The 26307-nt window shown below is 35.9% G+C and overlaps 1 long non-coding RNA gene across 1 annotated transcript in view; it reads right to left on the reverse strand.

Annotated features, from left to right (window-relative positions):
- Nucleotides 1–3640: 3640 nt before the first annotated feature.
- Nucleotides 3641–26307, reverse strand: part of LOC127528406 (uncharacterized) — a 45786-nt gene continuing 23119 nt past the window's right edge. Inside the window, exons 2-3 of the long non-coding RNA XR_007935295.1 lie at nt 4090–4155; nt 3641–3949 (exon numbers count right to left, since the gene is read on the reverse strand). This is a non-coding gene — a long non-coding RNA (uncharacterized LOC127528406). The remainder of the gene's footprint in view (nt 3950–4089; nt 4156–26307) is intronic.

The following is a 26307-nucleotide window of genomic DNA, read 5'->3' on the forward strand; positions in this document are numbered from 1 at the left end:
TTTGGTGGATTGGCGATATTGAATTGTCCCTAATGTGTGGTTGGGGTGTGTGTGTATGCATATGTGTGTTCATCAAGTGATGGACTGGCACCCTGTCCAGGGTTTGTTCCTGCCTAGCGCCCTATGCTAGCTAGGATAGGCTCCGGCAACCTCAGCAACCCTGTTCAGGATGAAGAGGTTTAAAAAATGACTGATTGAGTCATCTACTAATTATTTATCTATGTTTTATAAGATCATATGAATTTAATTATTCTTTGTTAATTCATTAAATTTCTTACTTAATCTTATATGTTTTTTCTTTTTTTTCCAACTTTCACTTTGGCATCATGTAAAGCACTTTGAGCTACATTCTTTGTATGAAAATGTGCTAATAAATAAATGTTGTTGTTGCAATCAAGAGTAAAATATCAGCTAAGTATTTTCTATGTTTCTTTTGATTAATATAGGTGTAAAACAAGATGGTAAAAATCCCTGTCACACTACACAACGCTTGAAAGTGTAAACTTAGATACCCAGTGACTCAGTCCAACCCGTTTCTGTCAGACAGATCTGATTTTGGCTTAAGTTGTAGGAGCAAAACCTATGTGTATAAGAGCTAAGAACCAATGAGTGTTTAGCCAAAAAGTACACAGCATGTAATAATGTAGCTATGAGGAATAAGAAATGCAGGTGTTTGCATCTCACAAACAGAAAAGGTCTTATTTGTATGATGTCTCCTGCTTAAGAAAAACAATGAGCTGAAATTGTGAATGAACTCACCACACCTGGAAAGCATTCAAATAGCACTGGCTCTTTCAGGCAGGACGTTATTTGCTGGGTGGGCTCATGATACTTTGGGAATTGTAACTGTGCTGGAAAATCATCCAATTTGTCGTTCCTTATGATTTCTAGATCCGGCATCTGCAATTGTTAAGTATGGCATCTTCTCCCACAGGATGTCACTTAGTATGCCTATCAATATCTTAAGGTTTTTAACAACAAACAACTAAAAGAACGTAATCAACAAACAAACATGGCTGCACAAACCTTGAATTAACTAAACAATCAGAAGGCCAGAATCTAATAATCTATTGAATCATTTCTATATATTTAAATGAAGATCAGAAACCAAAAAACAGTTGTCTAGGCCTTAAATAAGACGATTATATTGATGTCACACAGTATGCCAGCCATGACCAACATGTTTAGTAACTTGATAGTGGTTGTAATGTCACAAAAAAGAACAGTAAAAATAAACAAGAATAAAAACAATGCAAAAAAAGAAAAGTTTTATTTCCTGAATCTTGAGAGTGGAAGAATGTAATGCTCCCTTAGTCTACTAGAGAGCAGGTGACAGACCAGGTATATAAAAAAGTGAAGCCAAAGAGGGCAGCAGAGAGCAGTATGTGCAGTAAGTAGTAGCAGTAAGTCACTAGAGGGAATTCTAGCCATAATTAATGTGGCCCAAGTGTGGGTTCTGGGGTTTGGCATAACATGGCCCTGGCTGAGGATGTAAAGTCACCCAGGATTAACCTTAGACAGGATGCCTTATTTTTAGATAATGTTTATTCACGCAGCAACATTCAAACTAGACAAGTTTAGATTCTTTAATTAAATTAGGCTGCACATCATTAAGATGTTGAAGTAAAACTGGATTTCTCAGAGGAAAATCAATGATGACTCCACACGGGCAATTGTCAAAGTAGGACTGGAAAGATGTCTCCTGGAGCTTTGAAGCAGCGACAGTAACCAGTGAGTCGCTATGATTTTAACACGCCATTCAATTGTTATTTTCCAGACCTCATATGCTACTAACTGTGTTTGCGCCACTGAGCATTGAATCAATCTTGATGCAAATTGATTTTTGGATTAGATTTTGAAAAGACTACTTTATACATAATATGACACAAATTTACTTTATGTTGTTTTCATTGTGAGAGTGTCTTAACTGTATTTTTTAAAAATTTGGATATTAATGTATGGACAACTAAGAGAACAATGAAGTTGTAGCTCATTACCACATAGAGTATTCTGTCCATCCATACCAGACCAGAAGAGTGTGACACAGTCTGTGAATGGCTTGAGGTTGAAAAGATATTATTTTTATTCTACTTTAGAACACATTTTGACATAGCCGCACTGTAATGTAAAAGTTTTCATTTTTGTGAATTTCCCCTTGGGATTAATAAAGTATCTATCTATCTATCTATCTATCTATCTATCTATCTATCTATCTATCTATCTATCTATCTATCTATCTATCTATCTATCTATCTATCTGATGTTAATAAAAAATCACAGATTACCAAGCTTCATGCTTCCAGTTTAAAGCTGACTGCAACTTTTCTAGATTATTTTCATTGTAGGTTTCAAGGAAACTGAGCTCATTTTTACTGCTGTATGAGTGAAATATTTTTAACCTTTAAATAATATCTGATGCCTATTTGTCTTGATGACAATTGGATTAATTTATAAACAATCAAAATGTTTATGAAAACTTAGTTAAAGGAAAAAAGTCATTTAAATGAGTTTGAAAAGAAATATAATATGTATAAATATAATATATAAATAAAATTAGTTTCTTCATTTATTCTTTTACTAACTAATAACTAGCCTTATATTACTTTAATGCTTTTTGGTATGTTACTTCTGGTTGTGCAGTTACTCAGCCACAAAATGTGCTATAAGCAGCAGCAGCTGCTGGTAACATTCAAACTGTACATACTATATTTGTCACGGGAAGCAGAGGAGGATGTCAATCGGCAGCCTGCTTTTTTAATAAAAGTCATGGCCTAATTAAAGATGTAAATTGCCATGTGCTAAAGGCACTTTTGCAATGAGATCTAATTAACCCTATGAGTGAGCTTCGATTGAAGTGCTGCCCAGTAAAAGGAGAGCCAAGAAAGCCAATACGGCAGCAAAAGTGAAAGAAGAAACCTGAGTAGAACAGAAAGATAAGCTGTTGTTGCAGGGTCCAAAAAAAAAGGTGTAAAGCCATGTATTGATCCCCCTAGACAAAGCAGGGATCTAATAATGAAAATCTAGAGGATAGTGTCAGTCTACTAAAGCAGGCATCTCTGCTTACACATAGAGTTGAAAAAATGAAGTACCAATGAGCCTTGGTGCCAGGCAAAAGAGGAATATATATATATATATATATATATATATATATATTTCTTTATATGGAAAAAGACATGCAGACCATGATTATTACAATATAATATAATACTAATATAATTTATTAACTCAAAAGCTTTATTAACTTTATTAGCTCAAAGGCAATGTCACAATGGTATGGTGCACTGAGGTACTCATATGTGAACAAATTGCTGGCCTTGTGTACTCACAACTGCAAACTGCAGACAGGCTTTTTTCAGGAAAAAAGTAATGGGTTAACAACTTAGCTTTTGTGCAGGATGGAAGTTAAACCTTAAATGTTGATGCAAACAATTCCTACAGGTGTTCCACCTTTTGATGATTACTTACAAACCTTCTGTATGTATAAAAACAATGTTGTAACAAACTGTGTTGGTACACCCTCTGAAGCATTATTTGGAAAATATTAAAAAATACTGCTATATTGCTAAAGGTGGAAAAAAGCAATTAACAATGGAAGACGGACAGACCATTATAACTTTTAAAAGTGTAGGTCTTGATAATAGATAAAATAAGACCAAAGACAGCCCATCCTCCCAGACATTCTGCAGTACTTAAATGTAACAAAGTTATCTACTAATATCTAGATAGTATGATACAACATTGCTAAAGATTTGATGCAGTAGATATCCCCATCACACTATATTACTTTTACAATTAGTTTCAGTCATAGCCTTCATTTACTTAAACTTAGCAAATTCAAGGGCAGTCGTGTAGTTGGACATCTCCAGTGATTCAGTGAGACGGGTCTGCAACTTTCAGTCTTAAGCTGCAGAGGCAACATTTTGAAATCTGGCAGCCAATGATTGTTTACCTGAAATAACAATGCATACAATTCAACCAAAAGAAAAAAGGAATGTGTTTATTTTAGACCATGCAAACAGAAAAGATGCTCATTTGTCTGATGGAAAAGGGGGGGAAAAAGGCCCAAGATTGTGGCTGAACTTGCCGTACCTGGAAAGCATTCATAACGGCACAGGCACTACCAGCCAGCATAATGGAGGGCACCACTGCACATTACTAGAAGGAGAGAAAGATGGAAATAGTGATTAGTAACAGAACAATTAAATATAAATCATTAGAATCCTCTAATACTGTAGCTGTACTCTTTAAAAACAGGCATGTCCACCACTATTTATAAATTCAAACTGTAGCAGTGCTACTTAAGAACTGCATCTCCCAGCAGTCCCTGCTGGGGCTGCTGGGGTCAAAGGTAGCCACAGGCAGTTAAAAGGAGGGCAGAGGGCAAAAAGAAAGAAAAAAAGGAAAAGTTTGTTTTGTTTTGGTGCTGTGTGTGTTGCGGTTATTTGTCGTCTCTGCCTGCTGTTATTGGAACTCTAATCATTTTGTCTTGGACTGTATTCATTTGTTGGGGTCTGGATTGTCTGTACACTGTACACTGAGAACTGTGTTGGATTATTTGGTTTTCCGGAAGATTGGAGCGCTCCTGAATCAACCATCAACATCATCAGTAACTACCGGTAGGACTGTATTTTTCCTTCTCCATTTCAACATACAGATCGCTGGACTTAACTTGGTCACTTTTCGTCTTCATCCTGTTTGGTATATATGGACTTTGCTGTGTGGTGTTTGTGTTTATTGTGTTTATATGTAATATCGCCGAAGGGGTCAGGGGTGGTATTACTGTTTCATTAATTATTTCAGGTCATTATATTGGTAATTGTTTGCCTTTCCCAGCGTGCTTTATTGTCTCTGTTGTGAGTGTTTGTGGGTCGATCCAAGGCTGGGGACGTTCCTGGGATCTCTTCAATTAAAATAAATAAATCACCGTCATCTTTGACGGTGTGAATCTTAGCGGCCCCTGACCGCTACAAAACTGTAAAAAAAAGATGATGCAGGATTGATATTAGTCTTATATAACTGATATTTTATAAATAAATGATAAAATGCCAAACGTTTTCAACAGTTCCAAGTGTTTAACAGTATCAGTCTAACATATCTCTATCAGTAAATAACCTGGATTTTCAGTGGATAAAAACAAAAGGCTGTCTTACCAGTTCATTCATATCTCCCACTCAGAACATTAAAAATCTGAGATTACAAATAGGAATGGCAGAGGACAGGAATTTGAAAAGTTGCAAGACTGTTTAGAGACTTATAGACAATTAATGGAATTTTCCACCCAAAAATATTTTATTAAGCATTAATCACCCTAAGGGCTCGTTTATACTTCATGCTCAGAACGCGTATGCGCCCGCATCATGGCTGCCATGCATTTCCAGCGTTTATTTGATGCGTCCTCTGAGCAGATCCTCAGAAATTAACGTGATGCATGCGCGAGTTGCAGTACCAGCAAAAGTTGGGGGCCGCAGTGTGCTAAAAGTTGGAATGTGACGTCAGAGTCTCTGTTTACTATCTACATGTGACAGAAAGCCGCTTTGCGGATCCTACGAGATTGGTGTACGCGCTTCGATGTTTGATGAATGGTTCGAAGTGGTGAAGTAAAATGCCGACATACAGATGCATTCGTGGTACTTTTATATTCAAGATTTGCATATTCCCGATCGTAGTAACACAATACGTTTTAAAAGTCTCACATACCGTCTTCTGTGCCATATTTTTTTCTAGGGCTTCCTCCGGTACTGACAGCAGCGGCAAACAGCAATAGATCGCCACACTGAGCACATTAAATGCATGATATTCCAACTTTCTGCACATTTAGAATCCTCAGATTTATACTTGATATCACTTTCATGATGAAATGCATTGAAGTATGTATGTTACATTTTACCGATAAATAATTTTTTTAAATAATGAATACCGTTAATTACACACAAGGGGGTGGCGGAGCGTTAGCGCTGCTGTCTTGCAGGGAGTCACATCACTGATATTCCCTGCCTGGAGTTTACATGTTTTCCTGCTGGGTTTCCACAGTGTGCTCCGGTTTCCTTCCAAAGATGTGCAGATTTGGTTACACTAAAATGACGCCAGCGTGTATGTGTGTGCTTGTATTCACCTTGCGATGAGCTGATGCCTCGTCCAGGGATTGTTTCAGCCTTGTGCCCAGTGCTTGCTGAAATGGACAAATCCCTGGACTGATGGATTTAATCATTAAACATCCTCCAGAGCTATTGCTTTAAGGTGTCATCGGAATTTAATGGGTGTTCCAGGCAATTCACAACACAGTGAAGCCAAACCTGTTCTCACCGTGATAATATCTCGCACTGCCACCTAGTGGATTCCTCCAGATTTACGTAAAGTAGATACGCGAGTATAAACAGTACGACGCTTGCGTAGCAGGAGCGTCCGCTGCAGCATGCGTCGCGTGAAGTATAAATCCGGCCTAAGTGGTTTGTAGAATGATTTTTTCATGGAGAATGGAGAAAATAATGTTTCTGACAGATTGGGAGCCTATGATATCAAATGTGGTACAAAAAGAAAGTCTGTTCACATGAAATCACTTGTTTTGAATTAAACACATGCTTATGCCCCTCATTCACCTGGACAGGAGGCCAGTCTTTACTTTAAAAGTGTAGCCCACTAGAACGTACTTTCCTGTTTATGAACTACTGTCATTTTCCAGAGATATTAATTTTACAATATTTTAGCAATAAATCCATGTATTTTGCAGGTTGTCACCAAACAACTGGATGAGTTGAACTGTGGATTAAACAACACAAAGAACATGAAATATTTTCATTTTGTTTTTGATATTGTCTCCTGTTGTCCAGCATTGGTCACCATAGATTTCCATTCTAACACAAACATTGTTATATCCATTCTTCTTGAAAACATGAGATCAAAATTATTTCTTGACCAACAAAGCAAATCACATTGGGCAAGTAACTCATACAAAAATATAATTTTTGAGTGAAGTATTCCATTAGGATTATATAAAAATCAATCCTAAAAGACACACATCCAATGTAAAGATGCCAATACAGGTGAAATGTATTGTTTTTTTCTTTCTAAAAACACTGCAACCAATGTATATCTTTTCCTAGTTTTCCTGACAGGAAAGCATTAAAATAATGTAGTTGGCTAAAAAGAAAAGAAGAGTAGTTTACAATCATGCAATTACATTAAAATTAAATTTGTGTTAAGTTTCATTACTTTTGTCTTAATTTGAAAATATGCAGTAGATAATCCATTTTTTCTGTAACAACTTTTATTTTTTACTCCTACCAATAATTACAATTTTAGTTTCCCTGGCTTTCCTGACAGGAATGCCTTAAAGCAATCTAGCTGGCTAAAAACGAAAAGCAGAATATTGTACAATCGTTTAATTATATTAAGATTAAAGACGTGTTAACTTTCTTAAATGAAAGTAGATTCTTTACTTCTGGCTTAATTTGAAAGTATACAATATATAATCCAATTTTTATCATCCTTACTTTTTTTACTCCTACCAGTAACTAAAGTTTCAGTTTTTTTTTACTTAATTTAAGAAAGTGTCTGTGCATTCAATCTGTAATGTTAGTAAAACACTCAGATGGTTGAGGGCCTTGGGGTCTACTGGAACTATAGACAGGTATAGCTGTTTGTCATCTGCATAGTTACGATACTTTATCTTATGCTTAGAAGATATCTGACCTAACAGGATTATTTAAAATGAAAATAATAAAGGACCAAGTACTGATCCCTGAGGCACACCTAGCCTTACAAAGAATTTTCTCTCTATTGTTAAAACTGAGTCTCGTTTCAAACTACCAAAAGGGTCAACCTGCTTTGGTTAATAAGAATGTTGAGATTTATAGTATCAAATTCAGCATTCCAAATATAATCTACATATTTTGAAATATAAGACAACTTGTTTTGAGATAGATCACATAAGTTTCCGACGTCTGAATAGCTGAACTGCATTACGAAATCTGAAATTAGTTTGGAAATATTTATAAATGTTCATTTGGCCTCCCATGAGGTGGAGATGTCTTTAAAGTCACAGCTGTGACTGGTTTGCTATGTATTTATGTCAGCATGTGATGCATTTTTTATAAACAACAATGAACAGAAAGCAGTCTCGATAACTTTGGCAGAGTCTATTAGATGATTACTTACTGTAGGTGTTCACCATCTAAGAGAGACTAAGCAAAGAGGGGGGCAAAGTGATTTCAGAATTGCCATAGCATCTTTGATGGACTCCTGTATCTTCTTAAAAGATCCACTATGATAAGGGAGACCCATAGGGAAAAATCTGATGCTGGAATGGATGCCAAAGCTGTTGATAAGGATGTCTTAGTGCAATCGACACATTAATTGGGTATTCAAAGGGGATTAAATGTAAAGTAATCTCCATATAAGGTTGGAACCACAAGTAAAAAAAACAGACATCAGCAAAGGCTAAAATTTAAGTAATGGGGCATAGACATTGATATTCACCAAACATGTGGAGACATGGCCAGGTACTACCATAATCCTACCATAACTACTAATTAGGTTCATTCTTGTTTAGCACCATTTTCTGTCTATGCCAGTGAGTGTTCATACCAACTTAACCCCTGCGTCTAAACCGAGAGATGCGGTATATGGTCCTTTATAAATAGATTTTAAGCACTTTCCTCTCTAAAAAAATTGAAGATTTTGACATATTGTTTGAATATCGTACATTCCATCTTTTAAAAATGAGGGTTCTATCTTTCTTTCTGCTTCCTCTTCTTTATTTTTTCTTCAAATTAGGTCAGGTCATGTGGAGTGAATTTATCATCCTCTATCCTCCTTCATCCTCTCCTAGTTTAGAAAAAACAGTGGCCTTCTTTATAGTGAACTTTGCTGAGCCTTCTTTACAGCCATTTCGTTAAACCCCATGTGGCAAAGAGACCTTTCTGCCAATATCACGCTAAAAGGAAACACTATTTTCAAAAACACAACACATTTATCTAAAAATCCAAATTATTAACAATTTAAAAATGTAAAATTATGCATTGACTGTTGTTGTGGATTTCTTTCTCAATAAATGTTCTGAAGTCATTCTGAAAAAGACTCAGTGTTTATAAATATGTTCATTTTAATTCTATAGATCAGTGTTTTTTTGTGTCTTCGAGACTGCTAATGTCCATCAACGGTCAGTGGGGTGGTCTCAATTGGAGAATGGCTTGTGCTGGTCGTAGTGGACCAATGTCGATTACTTAAAATGCTAGTGACAACCCATCGCAAATCAATGGATCTAAAACAAATATTAAGAATTGCTCCTCTGCTGTAATTAATGTTAGAAATTGGATGTCTTTACTTTGTTAACTATTTTCTTCCAGCTTAGTGCTTCCTGAATGTTTACGTTTTATATTTAATAATTTCTTTATATAACATTGTTTGCCAAAAATATTGTTCTTTTCATTTCTGTAATAAAAACTTTATTACAAAAAAACAAAACAACCATGATGTCTTTCAGGTGTCAGCCCATTCTCACTCTTATACACTTTATAAATATCAGGTACTCTCAGTATATAAAGACACTTATAGCTATCTATACTTTGAGGGGTTTATTACCCTTTTCACTCAGATTTGATTTTGGAAATATATTGATGCCATAAGAATGCATTATGTTCATTCTCATCTTTGACAGAACCCCTGTTTCCATGCTTTCTAGAATTCCCAGAGTTACTAAGTAGTAAAACCACTCTGTTACTATTATGCCATAATAACATGTCATTAATTGAGTGACTTTTTTGCATATATGATTGTGTTTCCTAAGCAGCAGCCTTAACATCTGACAGACATGACATTATCTGACTGACCAACACAACAGGTGAATAACAGTGTAATTCAGTTCTGACATCTGTTGTCATTGGTTTATATTTAGTTGGAGATAAAATAGTCCGGTCAATCTTTGATAAATCAAATGACAAAGAAAGTCGTTGAGTGTCTAGATGAATTGCTGGCATCTGTGCAGCACAAATATGATGCAAATGAATTCTCCCATATGTGCCAGGAGAATTTACTTGTTTTAAAATTCATTACAATGTGATGCCTATGGTAACATTAATTATAATTGCATGGATGTAAAATTGGGCCTAAATACATTCTTGTTTATTATATATTAGCTTATTGCATATATGGCATATATATTGCTTCAGCCACCTTCCTAAAATCGGAACAATTTAAGAAAAAAACTTTGTAGGATATATCAATTTAATGCTTAGACTGTGTAACTTCATAACTTCGGACAGTGATTAACATTTTTTATACCATTGCAAAATGACAAAGCACGAATCCCAAACATTGCTCTCCAAGACCTTCCTCATTTTGCTTTGCCTGTACAGTATATACTCAATAATTTGTTTGAAGTTTAGCAAAGTATATTGTGATTAAGTTCATTTTGAAAGGTACAAAAAATAGATAAATACATAATCATCTGTCTGCTAGAAAAGCAGCATCACCCACAGAAATGTTAGATTTGAGTGCATTTTGGTGATAACTGTCTTCAGTGACTGATTAACAAGCAGTTCCTGACCACATAACCTGGACAATAACAGCGGTGGAACTGAGCTATTTTACTCTTTACCTAGAGACTTGGCCTTTGACACCTGAAAAAACAACTTGGCACATATCACCTGTCTTTTTCCCCCCATGTGTTCTGCTCACACCAAATAAATCCCTAATGCCACCTTCTAGCATTGGCATTATGTCTGAACAGCCTTCTGTTCTGGAAAAGTCATTCTTTGATGCTAAAGTTTTTAGTAGTCATAATACAATATTAAATACAAAATAACTGCCTGAATTTTATTCCATCCTTTGAATTTCAATGATGAATTGCTTTTTTACTCTATATGTAAGGCTAAAAGAAAAGTGTTTTCTTAATGGATGACAAATTAATATTGACTTTTTTTGGTATCCTCAATTGCTTTTTGTCTAGCTGAAAACAGATGACATAAATTCAGTGAAAATAAATATGCTTTTAAAGCAGACATTAATTATTGGTTCACTTGGCTTTATTTTTTTTTTTGGTATGGTTTATACAAATACAGCTTATAAAAGGGAAATCTATCAGTGCAAACGAAAAAAAGAGAAAGTTCATACTACACTGGGTTTTTAGTTAAAAATGTATGCATCTCTGGCCAGTCAATCAAAATGACTTTTGTATATGATGTGTGACCGTAGATGATTGAGTCTTATCCTTTAGACAAAGAACTTAAGTGAGTGAGCATAGAAGGTTCTGTCTGGGAGCAGATCCTCCTATTCTAGTTTCTCCATCCTCACCTTTTGTTAGTGTCTTTAGTCCATCTTATCAAAGAGGTGATTGGCCTCACAATCAAACACTGCTTGATGATTGCAGCAGCCCTAGAGAAGGAATTCCATGGCATCAGTTTTCCAAGCTCATGATATAGCTCCATCTTTTGAATTGGTATGGCAACTTTCCAAAGTGATATGAAGAATCTTCCAGAACAAGCACTTAAGGAATCTCTCAATAGTGTTAAAGTGACACAAGAAGGTGGAATTAGTCTTTCATTAAAAAAGCAAAATTGAAATAAGTACATTATAAATATAATTTATAGAAAATCGGTAAATTATACAGTGCATCCGGAAAGTATTCACAGTGCATCACTTTTTCCACATTTTGTTATGTTACAGCCTTATTCCAAAATGGATTAAATTAATTTTTTTCCTCAGAATTCTACACACAACACCCCATAATGACAACATGAAAAAGGTTTACTTGAGATTTTTGCAAATTTATTAAAAATAAAAAAACTGAGAAAGCACATGTACATAAGTATTCACAGCCTTTGCCATGAAGCTCAAAATTGAGCTCAGGTGCATCCTGTTCCCCCTGATCATCCTTGAGATGTTTCTGCAGCTTAATTGGAGTCCACCTGTGGTAAATTCAGTTGATTGGACATGATTTGGAAAAGCACACACCTGTCTATATAAGGTCCCACAGTTGACAGTTCATGTCAGAGCACAAACCAAGCATGAAGTCAAAGGAATTGTCTGTAGACCTCCGAGACAGGATTGTCTTGAGGCACAAATCTGGGGAAGGTTACAGAAAAATTTCTGCTGCTTTGAAGGTCCCAATGAGCACAGTGGCCTCCATCATCCGTAAGTGGAAGAAGTTCGAAACCACCAGGACTCTTCCTAGAGCTGGCCGGCCATCTAAACTGAGCGATCGGGGGAGAAGGGCCTTAGTCAGGGAGGTGACCAAGAAACCGATGGTCACTCTGTCAGAGCTCCAGAGGTCCTCTGTGGAGAGAGGAGAACCTTCCAGAAGGACAACCATCTCTGCAGCAATCCACCAATCAGGCCTGTATGGTAGAGTGGCCAGACGGAAGCCACTCCTTAGTAAAAGGCATATGGCAGCCCGCCTGGAGTTTGCCAAAAGGCACCTGAAGGACTCTCAGATCATGAGAAAGAAAATTCTCTGGTCTAATGAGACAAAGATTGAACTCTTTGGCGTGAATGCCAGGCATCACTTTGGAGGAAACCTGGCACCATCCCTACAGTGAAGCATGGTGGTGGCAGCATCATGCTGTAGGGATGTTTTTCAGTGGCAGGAACTGGGAGACTAGTCAGGATAAAGGGAAAGATGACTGCAGCAATGTACAGAGACATCCTGGATGAAAACCTGCTCCAGAGCGCTCTTGACCTCAGACTGGGGCGACGGTTCATCTTTCAGCAGGACAATGACCCTAAGCACACAGCCAAGATATCAAAGGAGTGGCTTCAGGACAACTCTGTGAATGTCCTTGAGTGGCCAAGCCAGAGCCCAGACTTGAATCCGATTTAACATCTCTGGAGAGATCTTAAAATGGCTGTGCACCGACGCTTCCCATCCAACCTGATGGAGCTTGAGAAGTGCTGCAAAGAGGAATGGGCGAAACTGGCCAAGGATAGGTGTGCCAAGCTTGTGGCATCATATTCAAAAAGACTTGAGGCTGTAATTGCTGCCAAAGGTGCATCGACAAAGTATTGAGCAAAGGCTGTGAATACTTATGTACATGTGATTTCTCAGTTTTTTTATTTTTAATAAATTTGCAAAAACCTTAAGTAAACTTTTTTTCACATTGTCATTATGGGGTGTTGTGTGTAGAAATCTGAGGGAAAAAATGAATTTAATCCATTTTGGAATAAGGCTGTAACATAACAAAATGTGGAAAAAGTGATGCGCTGTGAATACTTTCCGGATGCACTGTATGTGGAGAGTCTTCCTCTTCAAAGCCAAAAGTGAACTAAACTTTCTTTCTGGAGATCTTCTTTGATCCTGGTTACAGTCATTTGACCAAAATGTGGCTGGGACACCTTAAATTCCCTCAAACCTCATCATCAGCATCTTTGTTTTGCAAATGTGTCAATACTTTCATAGGCTTCAGGGATTCTGCTGTTAAACAGATCACTAGGTATGCATTTTTTCACTTAAGGAATATAGCAAAAGTTAGACCTTTCATAAATTTACAACACACTGAAAACGTAGCTAGCGCATTTGTTTTTAGTTGACTAGATCACTGTAATGCACTCCTAACAGGATTACAAAAGAAATACATGAATTGGTTATAATTAGTGCAGAACTCAGCAGCCAGAATCTTAACTAGAAAAAGAAAATTTGAGCACATCTCATCGGTTTTAGTGTTGTTACATTGGTTACCTGCTTCATTCAGAATTGACTTTAAAATACTACTAATGGTTCACAAACCACTTTACACTCCAGATCGTAACCTTAAATCTTTCACACTGAGGTCTGCTTATACTTCCAAGTGGCAAAATTAAAAGAAGTGGTGAGGTGGTAGTACTGTAGTACTTTACCAATAGAAATTCACCAGGCTAGTACTGTGGATCATTTTAAATAAACTGTGAATTGTCATATTCTTCAGGGATTCACAATCTATACTAATCTCTACTATTCTCTGCAGTTTTTTTCCCGTTCTTCTGTGGTGAAAATATGCTGCTCCACCACCTGATCAAAGCACCATGCAATGCCCAGTGTTGATGGATTAAAGGCGGGATTCTCAGCTGCAACTATAATGTGAAGCCTGAAAACAGAGAGGAGTGATTTAAGAACATTTATGTTAGGTAGAATACCTAGTTGGGGCTTCGCAGTCCTTTTGGTATTAGAACCCCTGCAGATTTTATTTTTTCCTCCATCCTAACTGGAGATTTTTTAGTTTTTCTGTCCTTACCACCATCTGACCTTACCTTTTGACTTTGTTACTTATTCTTTAATATTATAGACTAATCTTGTTTTTCATTTCATATAACTTTATTTTTGTTATCTTGTAAAGCACTTTGAGCTAAATTGCCTGTAAGAAAATGTACTATATAAATAAATGTTGTTCTTGCTGTTGTTGTTATTTGTTATGTCAGCTGCTTTGAGTACTTAAATCTCCCATGACTCTTCTTTATCAACTCTTAGCATCAGTTATTTTGACGGGGTGTGGCACATCATCTGCTTTTGATGCATCTTTTGTGAATCATATTTTCATAAACATAGCTGCCAGTTCTTTCAACCTTACATCGACTCCTACATTACGGTCGTAACCGAACAACAGAGAGCACATACAGTACCCGCAACAATGTATCGTTTCTTTTTATCACTAGTCCATTGATGCCTTCAAATGCTAATACAGTAATCCCTCGCTATATCGCGCTTCGCCTTTCGCAGCTTCACTCCATCGCGGATTTTATATGTAAGCATATTTAAATATATATTGCGGATTTTTTTGCTGGTTCGCGGATTTCTGCGGACAATAGGTCTTTTAATTTCTGGTACATGCTTCCTCAGTTGGTTTGCCCAGTTGATTTCATACAAGGGACGCTATTGGCAGATGGCTGAGAAGCTACCCAACTTACTTTTCTCTGTTTCTCTTGCGCTGACTTTCTCTGATCCTGACGTAGGGGGATTGAGCAGGGGGGCTGTTCGCACACCTAGACGATACGGACGCTCGTCTAAAAATACTGAAAGATTATCTTCACGTTGCTATCTTTTGTGCAGCTGCTTCCTGAAACGACATGCTGGACGGTGCTTCGCATACTTAAAACCTCGACGGGCACATATTGATTTTTGCTTGAAAAACAAACTCTGTCTCTCACTATCTCTCTCTCTACTTTGTCTGCTCCTGACGGAGGGGGTGTGAGCTGCCGCCTTCAACAGCTTTGTGCCGCGGTGCTTTGCCCTATTGATTTGTTTGCTTTTCTCTATCTCTGTGACTTTATATGCTCCTGACGGGCACTCTTTTGAAGAGGAAGATATGTTTGCATTCTTTTAATTGTGAGACGGAACTGTCATCTCTGTCTTGTCATGGAGCACAGTTTAAACTTTTGAAAAAGAGACAAATGCTTGTTTGCAGTGTTTGAATAACGTTCCTGTCTCTCTACAACCTCCTGTGTTTCTGCGCAAATCTGTGACCCAAGCATGACAATATAAAAATAACCATATAAACATATGGTTTCTACTTCGCGGATTTTCTTATTTCGCGGGTGGCTCTGGAACGCAACCCCCGCGATGGAGGAGGGATTACTGTATATAATCTGATGTAACAGAAGGTTATTTCTGTTGCAACAAGTTATATCTATTTTTAAAGCATACTGTACAATCATTTGCATTGTTTATATGTTTAATAAGTGTCTTTTTAGTTGACTTTTTGGCTGTAGACAGTTTATCTTAATCAGAAGTGTGCTCTTTGTCAGACAAGGTTAAAAACAGCAACATTGCTCTTTGCAGCCACCTTCATGAGATGTTTGATTGGTTTGGAAAGGTGAAGTTCAGTGAACCATCTAATTATTCCCACATAGTTTTAAGCAAAATTCACTTATGGTTGTTTCCATACATATACTGTACATTATATATTTGGATTAGCAAGACTACCTGCAGCCTCCTCCTTATGTTTTGGGTGGTGGTATGAAAAGTAACCTGACATATATCACTGTATTCAAAAATTAAATAAGTATGTCTATTTATATACTGTATACTAGGGGTCTAACAAGAAAGAGGTAGCCTGTTGCAGGCTTCCCGAGACTCTGCAAAAGTATAGGCGCGCCATTAAGTATTTTTTGCATGAAATTATTATCTTCGGAAGCCATTTTTGGTCAAAAACATGTTTGTTATACTGAAATTTACATTTCATTAAAGTGAAATTTGTTAAACATGTTCTATGAATGTTTATCCGGACCAACAAAAATTATTCTGAAATTTTCATTGCTTCGCTGTTCACTGTAACGGGATCTGACTTGTATTTTCATATCGGTTTAGTCCAATTTATTGTTACAGGGGGCTAGTGTCCATCCCGACAACACTGGGCGTAAGGCAAGAACCAACCCAAGATGGATCATCAGTCCAGCATTTCTGCGGCTCACATGGTGACAGTTTAGAATTATCAGTTAGCCTTATATGTGCGTCTTTAGGAATATGGGAGTTAAATCAGGACAAAGCTTTGAATCAAAAGATGTCTCTTTTAAAAAGTCATCAAAAATCATTTCAGCAGTCAGCAAACTCCATTACCAAATATATTCAGACTAACCCACTTGCTTAACGTGTTTGCCCAGAGGGGGCTGGGCGGTCTCATGGTCTGCAACCCCTGCAGATTTTTTTTTTTTTCTCCAGCCGTCTGGAGTTTTTTTGTTTTTTTCGTCCTCCCTGGCTATCGGACCTTACTCTTATTCTATGTTAATTAGTGTTGTCTTATTTTAATTCTTACTTTGTCTTTTTTTTCTCTTCATCATGTAAAGCACTTTGAGCTACATTATTTGTATGAAAATGTGCTATATAAATGTTGTTGTTGTTGCTTGCTTAACTCGCCAACCCCACGGCCTGCATATGTGAATTTTGCTTTCACCAAAAAACAAATCTTTTAATTCTCGCGGATACTCCTCTTCATTGGGAAGAAACACTACTTTTCCCTGATGGTAACATGAATTAGACGATCTACAAGTCTCCGACTTAAAGTTTAAATCCGAACAATATCTACATACTTCTGTCATTTCACCTATGTCCATATATTCAATCTCTTTTTGCTGTTCTGTTATTTCACAAATAATTTCTGTTTGTTTGCGCTAATGCGATCTTTACTCTCATTTTTTTGAGACTTTTGAATTTTAGTAGTTCTATTATCTCTAACCTTCTCTGCATGTGTATCGCGCCAATGTTTTTGAATTCCTTATGATGTTCTACTTTGTCATATACTCTTTATCTTTTATTTCCAGCCCCGGGTGTGGTTAAATCTCTTGGCACAAAGTCTCGTCTCGTGGAAATTATCTCTGAAAAAGTCTTGTCTTGTCCCAGGCTAAAAAGTCTTGTCTCGTCCCAGGATTTTTTTATATAATAGAGAGATATAAGTATACCCTACCCCTAAACCTAATGGCTATAAACAGAAAGAGAGAGAGAAGTATATGCAGTATACATATATAGGTATATACAATATGCATGGGTATGTCTTTATAATATCAGCACAAATATATTCTTCATATAGGCCACACACTCTTTCAAAAAGTGTGGCTTATTTCACCAAATAATAAATAATATAAAATTCTACTAGTATGTCCCTCATACTAATGTCATCACTCTGTCCCCAAACTTTAACGTGCCTCATCTCCTCAATCACTTTCTCTTTTCCTGTGCTTTTGAAATGACTCTGAGTATGCAACTTGGAAACACTCAGCTTTTTCTGCTTACTTTTTCACATTGCACAGCATGTCCTCAAAGGATTCTGCCATAAAATCAAATTATTCATTCTGGCCTTCTCATACCTCCCACCGTCTTATTGAACATCAAGTCTTAATAGCGTTTTTATGTGTTTAGATTTTCAGACACTATAATAATATGAGTGTTAAAGACATAACAGAAAATAAGCATATTTTTACTGTACTCAGTTTGTGATAAGCCTGTAATACATTTTTTGGTTGTGAAAAAACAGTATTAAAGAAGTGAATGCAGTGTTTTATCAAAACACTGTATGCATTTTTCTGTCTATATAATATTTGGAAGATTACGGAATATATACAGGGGTGGGCAAAAGTAGGTTTACAGTTATGAGTATGCGAGGCTGGCAATTTGAGCTCTTATGAGATTGTACCTACTTTAAGTGCCCTGTGCCATTGTGACACTCATTTGAGTTAATAAAGTTAATAAAGCGATTGATTTAATAAAGTAATTATAACCAGCATTTTTTTCCATGCAAACTGTAAACCTACTTTTGCCCACCGTGGTATTATACAGATGATAAAGTGGGTGAATAACAGCATTACTTAAAAGTTGAACAAATCAGCATAAAAGAGTGTTTGAATTGAATGAGGACTTTGGAGACTGGACTGGACTGGACTGGAGTTTGGTACCAATAAGACAGATGAATTTAATGATTTTAGTGAATAAATCCTCATTTGCAAAGCCTTCACTGGGACTACAATGAAACTGATATTACAAAGTGGTAATGAAAGTATTCATTTTAATAAAACTTTCAGCGTCCATTTTCTAAATCAACTATATATGCAAGAGGGTGTTGACATGGTTAGTGGTTTGTACATCCTGGGTTTAAATCCTATGCCTGTCTATTGCATGTGCGGAGTTTGCAGGCTGCCCTTTGTCTGTATATACTTAATGCCAGGATACATTAATTTTTCTCCCATATCCTCAGTAAAACAGCATGTATGTTATGTAGACTAGTGATCTCGTAAAATGGCCCCACATGACAGTAGGGATGTGTATGTTTGTCCAGTGCTGGATGCAGGAATATTGCATGCCTTGTGCCTGATGTTGTAAAGACAGGCAACGGCTCACCCCAACCTTGACTTTGATTAGTTTGATTATTGTTATGAACCAGAGCCTGCTCCAACAGTAATTGACAATTGGTAGGAACTAATTCTGAATAAAATCAACCTAAACAGGAAAAAGGGACTTTTTTTATAACTGAAACATAAATATATTACTACATAAATGTTTCAAATAAGAAGACTAATGAACATTCAGCCTAGTCCATTTCTGATCTTTACCTACTCTTTACCGTAATGGCTAACTGCTTTCCACATTTGGGCCATTTTTGAGCACAACACCTTCACTTTAATGTGGCAGGACAAAAACAGATTTTATCAAAGGAAGAATTCATAGATAAGAATTTGGCAGCTGGAGGAAGATGAAGCAAAATAAGCAAAATGCCAATAGCTGGAGGAGTATGTCATAAAATTAGATGCCTTAAAGTAAAAAAAAAGCAAATTAAACACAAGCAGTCCAAAATATAGGGAATACTGAAAAAAATAAAAAGGTATTGAAAAAGAGGACATGGGAGATTCAATTACTTAGAACTGAGTGATAGTTAGGAGCCTCATTTAGGTGACTGCTGTGCTTGGCTAAGATATGGAAAGTAGGAGCTCCCTACAGATAACCAACCAATCAATCAGTCTTTATTATAGATAGAACCATTGAGAGAATGCTCACATGTAGCAAAACTCAAGGAGATCCTAAAGGAAACACAGATCTCAGTTCAACTTAGAATGTGTGGCTTGACTTGAAAAGGCTGCTCGCTTGTGATCCCATGCAACCTAACAGACTTTAGGTGGTTTTCCATAGAAGAATGGGGAACAATCACAGTGTCCAGATGTGACAGAGATCTGCACACACAGACTTAAGGTTGTCACTGCTTCATTGTAAAAAACATTCTTGTTAAAAAAAAACAAAAAAAGAACTGGGCAGCAGATTTCCAGAAAGTTACCATGCAATTAACAGCACCTTAACTGTTGGTAAGATTTTCGGTTTGCTACCATTGTTACATAAAAAAGGATAAAACATTTTTTTTAAACTATTTATTATAACTGTAAATGGAAACAATTGCTGCTTAGAGTTCTGCTAGAGCATGCTTCAGCTAAATGTTCATTTCCAAAGTGTTCTGCTTTAACATTTAATATTATCCAACAGTATTAACGTTGCCAATCAGCCAGAAAGTCGAAAATGAAGCCATGAAAACAAACATACTCTCAAACATACTCTCTCATGCTGCGATGTTATGTTACATGAACGCCATATCAGTATGCTAATACAGGAAGAGTAGCAGCTACATTTATCTATGTTTGCCAGTTAGCTAGCAAGTTATTGAATTAGACATTCACAAATACTTAGGCTAACTTAACATAGTAATTTAATTAAAAGCTTGAAATCTTAAGGTTGCACTTTACAACTCTACAAACAAAATAAAATGCCACTCCCCGATTTGTAGGATGAGGTTACGTTAATGTTAGCTTAATGTTGCATATGTAAAGTATGTGATTCCACAAGGCAAAATTACTTAAACAGCATTAACTGAAACTCAAGATAAAATTATAGACATCACTGGCGGTATCTCCATTTATCTGAAAGTTTAACTTATGATAGCTATCTTTAAGGCTAAAGTAAAGTTAAGTAGGCTCAACCGTATTCATTCTGCGTAACTTTACAACAAAATAAAATTACAGCTACCGACTCAATTGCAGGGCGAGAGCAAAAAAATGCTTCACCACACTTCACACATGCACTCCACTGCAAATTGCTCATGAAATGTAAAACTGTTACTGTTATTAAGTCACATGACCCCTGTAAAAGTCATATGACACCTGTATCAATTCTTAATAAAGATAAAATTCTGTCTTTAATGATTATACTGTAAATTTGGCTGAAACTTGTAACAGTGCGCCAAAGGCACATCTAATAAATAACGACTTTAATAGGCTGAATTAATTAATTACTTTTGTAATTAATTTAGACCACTTTTCAGAGATAGGTTTTCAATTTGTCATTAAAGAGTCTTTTTCTGTCGATCAGTGTCAAAAATGGAAAATTATATCCATTGTCATTCAGTGTTTTATAATAAAATAATGTGAAAACTTCTACAGGGCAAATACTTTTTATATGCTCTGTATGTCTAAGAGCCCACTGAAACAATAGTGATTTTCCACTATCACCCGATAAGTAAAGGTTCTGTAATAAATACTGTCTTCATCTGTGCTTGAAAATGTGAGAGTAAAGCATTAGTATTAGTCTGGAATTAAATGTTGTGATTCAAGAATACTGCTTACTGTGCTGCAATGATATTTCCTTTCATACTCAAAGCTATGATCATAGCCCATTTTCTGAGGCATCTGTATTGTTGTTATAAGTGGCGATGTTTCCTTTAAAGACATATTTTTTTTTTTATTTTGCATGTTTCTGAACTGAAAAAGTGGATGATTGAGTTTTGCTAAGCCTAAAAAGCAATGAAATGGGAAAGGATGGTCACCCTGATCCTGTGACTACTGGTGTTTTTTACCTTCAAAATCTTAAAATTTACTTTAACCAGTATGTTTCATTGTCCCTATGCCTGAAATGCAGAATAAGCAAATCCCCTTAGGAAGCTTGCATATTCATAACACATCAGGAAGGATAATCAATTGTTTTAGAACAGCATGAGTCTTTGTAAACATACAAAAAGGTTGCTAGATAAATTACTCAGAATACATTGCATATTGACATTGCATATTAATATGACTACACAATATTTAAATTGTCCAAGACTGCTTCATGCGCTGTGTCCAGTGCTGCCAATGTATTACTGCCCCCCCCCCCAAACCCACCCCCCGCATAACTTAGAACAAAGTGAATGACTGAAATTCAATAAATATAACTTTCATTATATAGTATGGTGGTTATTTCTGACACTGTACAGGTCCAGCATCTAGGGTTTCCCCTGTTTTTATTTGGGAATTTTCAATGCACTTTGGTTTACCTTCCACATCCTAAAGATCCACAGGCTAAAGAGACTGGCAATATTAAAATGGCCCAGTCCAATGAAGAGCAACATTTTTAAGCATTGACTCCTTCCTTGCACTCAGTACTGCTGGCATAATCTCCAACGATTGAATTGAAGGCAGATTTCAGAATATATTATGTTCCTATGATTTCTGTCTCAAAAGTACTATACTTTCCTGAATATTTACACAAACCTTACCTCATTACTTTTTTTTTTTATGTAAGTCATTTAAATTGACCATTAGTAGCTTACAGTACACAGGTTTATGCTTCATGCAAAACTGTGTTTTACAAACAGGACCATCTGGAAGTAAAGAAGATAACTTACCTACAGTCTGAATATTTCAATTTCACACTACTTGCATGTATATTGTTTTTTTCATTACAATTATTTATTCCTAATTTATTATTAATAGTCTACAGAGGGTTCCTGCCTTGTAGCCGGTGCTGTTGGGATAAACCCTCTCATACCTGAATTGGATAAAGCAAGTTCAGGAAGTGAATAGATAGATGGATAAAATATGTAGGTTTATGTATAAAGGAAGAACAGTGGAACACATTAAATAATTTCAATGTACAGTAGTCAAGTTTTTTTTTTATTTGTGCAGCAGTTTTAATTCAATTCATTTTTTTTTATTATTATGATATTATGCCTTGTTTGTAAAAGGAGGCGACATGTTCATACTTGTAAGTGTGTCTATCTGTCTTTTCAGACTGCACTATAAATTAGCTATAAAGCATTTTTACAGCTAACAGTCCAGCACCTTCAAAAGGATGTGCTGCCTAATCTGATGCTACCCGGTTGCTCTGGCAACCGTCTGACAGCGTTTCCTCTATGTTTCTTCTACCAGTAGAGGTGCAAATTGGAATGCACCACCATACATACAATCTGCGCTCAGTCTGTGAAGACACTTCTTAAAATGTTTACTGTAGTTCTATTCACTTCTTGTTTATAAAATCAATTTTTGTCCTAGGCTCTTTTCAATAAAGACTCTTGCAGCTGAATTGGAATGTTGCACAAGAGAAGAACGGACAACAAGTAGCTGGCTGAATGTCAATTGGCTGAACAATTAGTGTCCTGCTTCCTGTAGAATTATTGCTTATGATGAAATTTTAATTCTGTTTAAGTACATAAGGTGGAAGTAGTCAATACATTTTAGCAAACAGAGATTACAGTATGTTCCATCTAATAATTTGTTAACTTTAAAACATTTGTTTTCTCCATTATGTTAAAGCAATATGGTTTGCAATTATTGGTGATTGATTCTTCCATCCCTGCCATCATGTACTCAATAGGTCCTGTGAATTTAAAGCAATTTGATGAGCTATTTAAAACAGTCTAGTAAAACCCTCTGTCGGCATTGACATTTTTTCTTTAATGAGACCTACAGTACATTATTGATTGACACTGCAACTGTTATCTTCTTCATTCTGTCCTGTATCACCCCACTAACTGTTTTTGTGCTACAGCACCTCAAGACATATATTTGCCTTAATATTCAGTATGTTGGCAATTAAAGAAAAAACACCAATGTAGTGCAATCTGTAAATGTGGAAGTAAATGCGTGAAAAATAATTATAGGTTTTGTGTCAGAATAAAGATAGGTCTTTGTTGAAGCCTCAAAACTTAATTCTAGCCGTACATTAATCAATAACTTTATACTTCCTTTATATTTATTATACTGTATAATAGATAAGATAGAAGGAGGTGTTAAATCAGCTATTTCTCCTCAGGCCTTAAGAAATAAGCATGGACGCCTAGACCCCCAGACCCTACTATTAGAAAGAAACCAGACATGCATATAATACATAATATATAATTTAAGACTGGCATTCCTTGTTTTGTGTGTGTTAGTAACTGTTCATTTACATTATGGAAGATATTTCATCCTTAAGGAATTTACACTTTTTAGGGCATCTTCACCACAGAGTGGCACTACAAAATAACAGCTTTGTTAAAGCTTGGTGGCAGCCACATTCACTACCAAACCATATTAATTTGTTTGTGCATGTTGGTCTAATTAAATAATTATTTTAATGTTGCAATAACATGCCATTGTCTAATTTAACTGACATGTGCTACAGTCTATTTACGCTCAATAAATCTTACAAACTGCATTACAATGGTGTTAATTATGAAATTGGATAATAAATACACATTGCTTGACTGGAAAAATAATGAGTTTCAGTGTTAACTTATGGGTGGTGCAAGGGTCAGCACTGATGTCTCTCAGATACAGATACTGGATTAAAATCCAGAAATGTACACATTATCCTAGTGGTTGATTGTGTATTCATCTGCAAACTCTGTTTCTCCTCTCACATCCAAAAGATGTGCACTTTAAATTAATTGGCAACTCTCAGTTGCCGCAGTATGAGTGATTGTAGATATGTGTGAAAATGTCTCCTGAAATGGCCTTGAGCCTGTCCTGTATAGAACTGGTATGTGCTTTGTGGCTAATGCTGCTAGGATAGGTGCCAGTTCTTGAATTTGAATTAAGCACTTTTAGTAAGTGGATGGATGTTTATTCGAACTTGTAAGGACAATTGATGTCTGATTTTTTCACTGCAGGTATAATAGTATGGTGTTGTTGCCTGCATTCATTTGACTTTTGAACTATACATAAAAAAATATTTATTAAGCATTTGTAAAAGTACAAATGACAGCAATGTAATTTTTATTATTATGCTAGACTGAAATATGTAACGAAGCATAAAGAGTTTTTCTGGAATAGCACGAACCCAATACCTAATTTTCACCTGTTTTGAAAATAAAGTAAATAAAGTTGACAGCAATCTCAAAGAAATATAGCAATCAATGCTAAAAGACAAAGCAAAATCAGCAATCAAAAGACAGGCAAATTCATAAACTGCAAAAAAAAGGAAATATAAAAATATTTTTGAAGAAGCCAATCCTTTTGTGATGAGTTTTTTTTTTTCTAAAGCATAAAAAAACCACAAAAACCTTTGTTAGCATGGTATTCTCATCCCCATGGTTCCCGATTTCATTTCGTTTGCACATTCTTTACGTTAATTGTTGCAGCACTAAATTTGAAAACAGGTTCCTTCTCAAATTTGTTGATAACTCAGTGATTGTAAGACTACTTAATGAGAAAAAAAACAGTCATGGTTCTGTGGTAGATGAATTTGTTACAGCTACTGCCAAGCGTTACAAAAGCTAAAGAATTAATAACCAGCTGGTGAAGACTCTTCAATGTTATAAATATCATAGGCTCAAAACTGACTTTTTTATCAAAAAACTGACTTTTAATGAAAATAAAGAAGCTGTCTGCAAAAACGAACACCAGCACCTCTCCTGTCTAGACTTGAATCTTTCAAATGCGAGTGCTACCATTATGTTCATAAATCTTGTCTTTGGTTATGTTTTACTGGCCTGGTCTGAAAATCTTGATGTCAGTAACAAAAGCTGAATAAAAAAAATGTAAAATGGAACAGTAAAATAACAAGTTCTCGACAGTCAACTTTCACAGACCTGTCTAATACAATGCAATATAGTACAACTTATTTTTGTATAGCTCTCTTCACTGAGTGCAGGCACAGAGCACTGTGCAGCAATGCTTAAATAAAATGCAAGTAGAAATTATACTAACTAAATACAAAATTAGTACATATAAAGATACATATTTGTTAAAACACAGAAAAATAAAATAGAAACTAATTAACATAAATGGGAACCATCAATATCTGTTCATTAATTAATTGATGAACTATGGCCAGCTGACAACAGATGAGATTAAAATTGTAAAAGAGACAGAGTCAGACACGGTTACAGTCAGACTTCGGCCAACTTACCGTCTACCCCCTCATGGGCATTCTATAGTAAAGTCTGTGTTGGTCATTTAATCTGATGAGAAATCTTTCCATCTGATTATTCAACCTTCTCCTTTATTTGAGATGACTTTTAAGAAGTGAAACAGAATAGAGGAGAATTAGTAACAGTTTATAAATATTGTATTTCTATACAAATAATTAACAAGCAGAAATTATGTATGCACAGCTAATAAGCAGCTCTAGTCATGGTATACTAGACTAAAGTATTGAGTCTTCAGATTGGATTTAAAAGCAGAAATCTGAAGGTTTGTGAGGTGACACTGAACTTTGGGATCTTATACTGTCAATTTGCTCATTAAAGAAGTTCATAAAGTCTGCACTGGTAATGTCTGTAGGTAGTAGTTGCATTGTAGTTCAGAATTACTATTTGTTAGGTTAGACACTCTTCTAATCAGTACTTGAGGATAATAAGTAAGTGTAATGGAAAGCAAAGTGTTTTCACTCAGACAGGACTCATCCACCACATTGTCAATTTTGGTTGCTACCTTCAGGTCACAGGTTTAACGTTCCAAGGATAAAAAGCAACTGGTTGAAATACTACTTCATCCCAATTGATATTAATCTTCTAAATAAATTCAGCTTCAATAAACATCCATAAGCTTAAATCATAGGATGAACAGCTTTCATTTGCATCAAGGCAACATTAGTCAAGTCTTAATGTTGGTTTAATTTGCATGTGTAATATGCAGATC

The sequence above is a fragment of the Erpetoichthys calabaricus genome, chromosome 6, assembly GCF_900747795.2.
Source record: "Erpetoichthys calabaricus chromosome 6, fErpCal1.3, whole genome shotgun sequence".
In the NCBI taxonomy this organism is placed as follows: domain Eukaryota; kingdom Metazoa; phylum Chordata; class Cladistia; order Polypteriformes; family Polypteridae; genus Erpetoichthys; species Erpetoichthys calabaricus.